Source organism: Rutidosis leptorrhynchoides, chromosome 9 (genome assembly GCF_046630445.1).
Source record: "Rutidosis leptorrhynchoides isolate AG116_Rl617_1_P2 chromosome 9, CSIRO_AGI_Rlap_v1, whole genome shotgun sequence".
In the NCBI taxonomy this organism is placed as follows: Eukaryota; Viridiplantae; Streptophyta; class Magnoliopsida; order Asterales; family Asteraceae; genus Rutidosis; species Rutidosis leptorrhynchoides.
In genome coordinates this window covers 248545461-248553704 of record NC_092341.1, presented here as the reverse complement: position 1 = coordinate 248553704, position 8244 = coordinate 248545461, and the positions used below count along the sequence as shown (strand labels likewise).

The 8244-nt window shown below is 31.9% G+C and overlaps 1 long non-coding RNA gene across 1 annotated transcript; it reads right to left on the bottom strand.

The window, feature by feature from the left end:
• Positions 1-6578: 6578 nt before the first annotated feature.
• Positions 6579-7744, bottom strand: LOC139866473 (uncharacterized). Its single transcript, XR_011765471.1, has 3 exons — positions 7715-7744; positions 7315-7446; positions 6579-6684 (listed from the first exon to the last, which is right to left on the bottom strand). It is a non-coding gene; the product is annotated as an uncharacterized lncRNA (long non-coding RNA).
• Between the last annotated feature and the right edge of the window lie 500 nt (positions 7745-8244).

Below are 8244 nucleotides of genomic sequence, written 5' to 3'. Positions count from 1 at the left end.
GCACTCATAACTTAACTTTTATATATTAATAGTGTATCCCTGACTAGTGCTCGAGTATATAGGATTATGCATGCTTGTATTTTTGACATTGTCGTTAGATAGGTTATGTTGAATCCTGAATTAGTTACATATGTGGTTGAGATAAGGTATAAGATATGCATGTCATTGGGAAGCTAGCGAAAAATTAAGAACTTTTCATTTAGATATCGAATGGTTTCGATGAACGGATTAAAAGATATCGTCAATTGAATTATCTATAATTTTAAAGTATTATTGTTAAAATGATTATTATTATCGTTATCGTTATCGTTATCGTTGTCGTTATCGTTATCGTTATCGTTATCGTTATCGTTATCGCCGTTATTATCGTTATTATTTTTATTATCTAATAATCATTATTATTATTATTATTATTATTATGATTATGATTATTATTATTATTATTATTATTATTATTATTATTATTATTATTATTATTATTATTATTAATATTTTTATCAAAACTATCATTTTATTATTTTTATCATCATTATTATTATTAAAAGTATCATTAATATTAAAACTATCATTTTTATTAAAATTATCATTTTTAATAAAAATATCATTGTTATTATAAAATATCATTATTATTATCATTTTAGTATTATCATTATTAAAAATTTATCATTTTGAATAGAATTATTACTTTTATAAAATATTATTATTATTAAAGTTAATATTAAAAAGTATCGTTATTATTAAGATTATCATGATTAGAATTACCATTTTATCATAATTAATATCATCATTAGTAAATATAAATATTGTTATTATTATTATTATTATTATTATTATTATTATTATTTTATTATTATTATTAAAAATAATTAATATTATTATTTTAAAATAGTGCAACTTTACTTATTATTATTATTATCAATATTATTTTATAAAATATGTGATACAAAGATATTTTCACCATACGTAATATAATTACATTAATAGTACAAACTACTATATATTTATGATTTTGAGTAAATTGTATAAATTTTATAACTTGAGAAATATAAAAGTATATTTTTATCATAAATAAACTTTAAAAAACTTTTTATTTATTAATAAATGGTTTTTATTATTTACTTTAATAAAATCTGACAAATATATTTAAAAATATATAAAACGATTATATTTAAGATATATAATAATCATGTATAAATTTTGGAAGTCATTTTGAGTCAAGCTGACTTTTGTTGACTTTTGCATATTAGACTCGAGCATTAGGATTGTGATACACTATGGTTTAACCTAAATTACTAGACAAATATTGACCAACATATAAATATATGTATAGTTAATATAGGTTCGTGAATCCGAGGCCAACCTTGCACTTGTTCAATGACGTCATATGTATTTTTACTACGGAATACAGTATAGTGAGTTCATTTGCTCCCTTTTTAAATGCTTTTGCAATATTTATTTTTAGAACTGAGAATACATGCATTGCTTTTATATATGTTTTATGGAATAGACACAAGTAATCGAAACTACATTCTATGGTTGGATTATCGAAATCGAATATCACCCTTTTAGCTTGGTAACCTAAGAATTAGAGAACATACACCCTAATTGATGCGAATCCTAAAGGTAGATCTACGGGCACTAACACCCCCATACTGGAAAATGGTATGCTTTAATACTTCGAGTTTATATTATACAGATGGATTTCTGTTTTGGGGATATTCTATATGCATTATGTTAATGTCGGTTACCAGGTGTTCAATCCATATGAATGATTTTTATACACTTGCGAGTGTAGAATTATTATGAAAATGAAATCTTGTAGTCTATTAAGATTATGAAAATGATTGATTACGATAAACTAATGAACTCACCAACCTTTTGGTTGACACTTTAAAGCATGTTTATTCTCAGGTATTAAAGAAATCTTCCGCTGTGCATTTGCTCATTTTAAAGATATTACTTGGAGTCATTCATGGCTATTTCAAAAGACGTTGCATTCAAGTCGTTGAGTTCAATAAAGATTATTATTAAGTAAATGACAGATTAGATCATTTATAGTTTGGATATTATGAAATGATATGCATGTCTGTCAACTTTCGATGTAATGAAAGTTTGTCTTTTAAAACGAATGCAATGTTTGTAAAATGTATCATATAGAGGTCAAATACCTCACAAAGTAACCATATGTTATTGTATTCGTCCTTATGGATTAGGACGGGTCGCTTCACAAAGCATCTTTATGATCCATCAAATCTACAATACTTTGTCATTTCAATTTATGAGCGTGCCGGTGTACGGTTCAAGTTAGAACTTGGTTCTGACATACATTTCAAGACCAATGGTTAGTAAGCGCCATACATGGTGCATGTGCGATACTCCTTCTGAAATCATTCTGAATAGAGAAGACAAAAAGCCATCCGTTTCCGTTTCCACTCCACGCAATTTAAACCGACCAACTCACATAAAGAGTTGATGAATCAGAAATATTCACCCCTAATTCACTCCCAAAAATACACCATTCACTCCCCTTTGCATTCATTAAAAGATCCAGAGATTAATAAAGAGATAGATCGATCAAATTCGCTTCAAAAGCACTTGTTGAAAGATTCTGAACCCCTGATTGTTTTTGATAGGTCAAAGACCTATTTTCAGTAGATTATCACTTCCTCTCTGGGCACCAGGAACGAAAGAAAAAAGTTATGAAGAAAAGGTAAGCTTAAAAAAATTAATAAATAAAAATGTTTGATAAAAGAGCAAAGTCTCTATGAATAAAGGCAAAGAAAAACCCGAGAAGTTGCCCTGAAGAAGGATATCGGAGGAGCCAAAGAAAATTCTAGACAAAGTCTTAGCAAAATCCGCCTCTTCCGAAGAAAACTTTTACGGATTCCAAGCCGTTCTCTATCCAAAATGGATACTCTGAAGAATCAAAGTCTATCAATTCTCTCAAAATCAAAAGATCTGGATACCTTTCACCAATCAGTAAATTTCCTGACCAACCCTAACAACCCATCTTCCTCTTGAAAGAATGCCTAGGAAGAAGATCAGTGCTGTCCGTACTTAACCGGTGGATATATCGATACTTTTCCAAGCCTATGATGAGAACTGTTACACGATTGGATTCTGAGCGACAATACAATTGGAATACGACACCCTAAACACTTGAGTGATATGAGTGATCCGCTAGTGAGGAGCCTGATCATGTATACTCTACATCCGAGAGTTGGGAAGTACGCCTTTTTCGATATGGACGCAATTGAAATCTAGCGACCAAATCATCGAAGCTCGAAACTTTTTCTAATACTTTCGAAAGATGTGACGACTTCTGATGAAGGAATAATAAAAAGATCTACGGGTGGGGCAAGGGAGAATCTATTATGAAGATCCTTATATTCCCGCTTTTTGCTTGAGGATAAGCAAAGCCAAGTGTGGGGTATTTGATATCAGCCAAAAAGTCACATTTTTACCCCCAATATTAAGCCCTAAAACAATAAAGATTTAAACTTTGTACGCAAAATTATCACTTTTTCGGTTGATTTTGTAGATTAAGTAAATACGAAGGCGATGCAAAAATAATCAAGTAAAACGGAGCTAAAACGAAGATTCAAGAGCGAAAACGGTGAAAGACAAGAAATCAAGTTACTATCTAGGGCCTGCCAAACGGCCTGCCAAACGGCCTGCCTGGCTCACAAACGGCCTGCCAAACGGCTAGAGAAAACGGGCACTTTAAACAGCTTGACTTGCCAAACGGCCCCTGCAAACGGCCTGCCAAACGGCCTGTCAGCCGTTTGCAGGCAAAAATCAAGTCTATTTAAAGGGCTTTCTCCATCCATTTCAACACACACTCAATTTGCAATTCATTTTATATTTTCAAGATTTTAGTTAGTTTTTAGTAGTAGTTAGCTTAGCTTTTATTTTCCGGAAGATATCCCGGCGAGTCCCTGCGATCTCGGGCAGATTTCTTCGGCCTTTTCAGGTTTATCTGAAATGCTTGTCTTTTGTATTAAACATGTTTCTTACTTTTTATGTTTAATAATGCGTTCTGATATTACCATGAGAGCTTAATTAATCTGTATGTTGCCATGATAAAAGTTTGGGTTAGCGTAATTATGTTAATTTAGTATGATTACTGTTATAATACTGAACTAGGTAGTCTGATAGATTTGTATGCTAACATCTTAAGGATTGACCAACCTAGGTTGTGATCAGGACTTGTCCACCTATATGAAATTAGCTACTTAATAGGATTAAGACCCCTGGTTATACTGTATCTGAAGATTCTATGAACTCGGTATGGCCGGAGTTCCCGAGAGGCATTTAATACGCTTTTAGGACACGGAACTTAGGAATTGAGACATGAATGACCTAGTATGCCTATTGAATGTTCCGAAGAGACTTCTTAGGAGCTTTTAAGATCTAGTTAGTGCCTTCACCGTGTGACCCAAGCCCATTGCATGTTCTTGTTTGATTGTTGCCTTAGGACTTAGTCATATTAACTGTTTAGGTATTCATTAGATTTATATCTGCTTTACTATCAGTATCTCAACTGTAATGCCGTATAATGTTTGAATTGATATGATCTCATTAGTATGATGGAATGGTTGTTCGTTTTCACTTAAGGTTTTGCCAACTAAAACCGACGGATTCCTTCCGTTTGTGATCAATGTTCAATCAACACGGCACGTTGTTATTCAGTTAACTAAACTGATAACGAGGGTTAGGATTAGAGCTCAACTCACTAATAAACCTAGTACTTTACTGAGGATAACCTCCGAGGTATAGCTACCCTTCAATTATACGACCAAGTGACATACTTCTCACTGCTCAATTCGTTAATCCATAAAAAAACACGACACTAGGTTAACTTACACCTTCTACACCTTAGAAAGTAAAAGTAAATTTAGACCCCGCACAATATAAATAAACAAAACCACTGTGTGCTACCTTGATCAACTGAATCAAACGTCCTGCGGCCTAACGACACCGCACGAATAAAACCTTCCGTTTCGGCCATATCAATGATCTTGGTGCCTTAAAAAAACAATTATCAAGGAAGTTATATAAATTATAACTTGAATTTGAACCCATTTAGCCCAAAAAAAGATATTTGAACCTTTTGAGACAAAACAGAAGCCAAAGTCAACCTAGAAAAGATTGGTGAATTATAAATGGGCATAAATTGATGAAATACATATGAAAAAATGACTTGTCAATCAGAATACATAATATAATTTTATGTTTAATTAGATAGAAGATAATTAAGAGATGTTAAAAAGTATTTGCCAACCTGTCCAGTATTTGTTAACCTGTTAAAAGATGAATTTTTTTTTATTTATAAAAAGTTGTTACTAACTGCATAATGCTGATTTCTTGACGATGGACAAACTCCAGGCGCAAGAGTCCATTCCCATTGTCCAATTTTATGCATAAGCAGTCCAAAAGTATCTGCTAATGGTTGTAGAACACATACAATAATACAACCATTGTTATTAAAATAATTATTTGCAAGTTAAATTCAACTTTCACGATAAAATTCTCAGTACATGTGCATTACAACTCAAAAAACAGAGCTAAATTATGCTAAATCATAGACATTAACACAAGGTCGTACTGCGTGTGAGGTGTCTCTTCCACCACAAAGCAAAAACATACCATCTGAGCGTGCACTAGCGGTAGCATACCTAAGTACAAACAAAGGAAAATGTGTACAATTTCTATTCCAAAGCTATAACTTTTGAAACTATTAAAAATGTAATATCATTAAGCGAATAACACTAACAAAATATACATACTTACATTCTAGCTGAAGGTTTATCTACTTCTGGATTTAGCGTAAGCCACATATATGGTTTATGAGGAGTATCTAAAGCCCATGTATCTGAAAGAACTTTCTTTTTCCTATACAAAAAACATATGTTATTATAATTTATGTTTATACAAAATATAATACTACCTGAATCTTACTAATAACAACTTTTTTAAAGGTTGTGATAACTACAAATGTGATAAGTACTCACCATCATTTCTGCTAAAAGTAACAATGTATCGTTGAGAAACTAAGTCCATGACATGGCCATATCACGGGCCAGGACCTTGTCCTTGAACAACAACTCTGCACCCAAAAAGAATTAGGAACCATATCAATGTCTGATCGAAAAAAATATCATTAGATAAGGGAAAAGGTCTGTACTTTCATTGGAGAAAAACTCGCCGGTGCCATTTGTATTTGTCATTAGTCATGTCGAGCACATAAAGATGATCGGTCGAATGACCAGCTGGACCTATCCCACCCTTAAAAACAGAAAATAATAATAATAATTCATTCTCATGCTTCTTTTTTTAATTTTTTATTTAAATTTAATTACCTGAAATACAACCATTGTTCCAACAGCAGCTGCGGCATGAGCAACCCGTGGTGAAGGGGCTTCCCCAGCCGGTTGCATTTTGCACGACACTTCAAGGATCAACATTTGATGTGGAACCAACTTTAACTAAGCAAAATGCCAAAAGATGATGTAGAAATTAACTAACCTGATCCATTTTTTAGTATGAACATCATAACAATGAACAGAGTTTTATCACTCCAATGTAATCATTTTGGGAAGATAATCAAATTGATTAAGAATGGCCACAGACACACTTAATGGATCTTGTGATGCAACATTGTCTAGAAGAAGAAAACCATACCTAATGCATGATCACATTGGAGTCATGGCAGTTAATAAAGATATTACATTTGACTTATAGAAAGTATAAAAGTCAAGCTTCTTAAGAACTTTTGATGGGTCATTCTTGTTGGGAATTCAGTTCTTAATATCCGAACAACTTCTAAAACACCACAACATTTTAGCTACTGTAGTACAAATTGTTGCAAATTAATGTTCAGTTATGGGTAGATCGGGCAGATTAATGTTCATAATAATGTTCCAAATTGTAGAGGTGCAAAATGGGTAGATTGAGCAGATTAATTAACATTTTGAACCTGGTCGGGCAGCAGACCCGTTTCAGTTGACCCGGAACACTATTTTTCTAATTTTTAGTATTTAACTAATGTGTGAAATCTGATTTAGATGTCTTACTTCACAACAAACAATTACTTTCTTCTAAAGGTTTATTTAGAAGGTTATATGCATTTATACTTCGGGAGACATTCTCCCTGTTATAGAGAAAACATAACTTAAGTCAACCCACTCACAAGAAAATGGGTCAAAATTGTTACCTTTACTTACAAAACATAAACAAACCTGGATGGTTACTTATAAGTATTATAAAAAGAAACCTCTATGCCATGATAGAGGTTTCTTTTCTATAAAATACCTGAAGTTGTTGGTAATTGTTGAACAACATTGCTCACAAAAATACTTAAACCGAAAGTGAGTATATTTCCTTTATTCTTTTGTAATCACCACTACCCTCAATCCACAAACATTATGCAATTAACAATTGTACCTGTAAAAATCGATAAATACATACGATAATCATCAAAGTCAAAGGGTATGTGGATAAGCATTTTTCAAGGTGATACACCAATACAATATCATTGATTTTCTTTCTCTTCATTGTACTTAACATGATGTTATTACTATAAACCTTAGGAAATACAAAATTAAAATTGCAAAAACAAAGACATAATACAAAGTACGTTGGGACATGTATTATCAAAAACACAAATAAAAAATAAAAACTAAATACAATAGCAAATGAACATGGAATCTACCTTTTGAAGAAAGTAGAAGCTCCAAATACACAAAAACCGTTCATGAAAACCAACTGAAAAAACAATTGAAATCATTGAACAAATAATAAGAGGAGAATCGAATTGAACGCACCTTTTATCGATTAATGTTAGGAATGCCAAATATTAAATATATGATCGTACTCTGATTGTTTAACGCTGATACAGTAACGAATGTGATGGAACCCTGGTTGATTATCTTCAAGATGCTAATCATCTACATACCAAAATTAGGGCTTATGTTAGAAATCGTAATCGAAGGCATCGTAAGTTCCGATTTTAACCGGAATCGATGCAATTCATAATTATTGGTAAGAAACACAATTTGGCATATGCAGGATTGTTGATGAGAAATATAATTGTGCGATTCACTAAGAAATCACAAACACGTCTCACAATCATGATACCCTAATCGAACCCAAAAAAATTATAAAAGAAACGAAAATGAAACCGTCGTTGTAATACAATCATTGAATCCCACTTTACAATCATAATTTTAGTATTGCAAAACC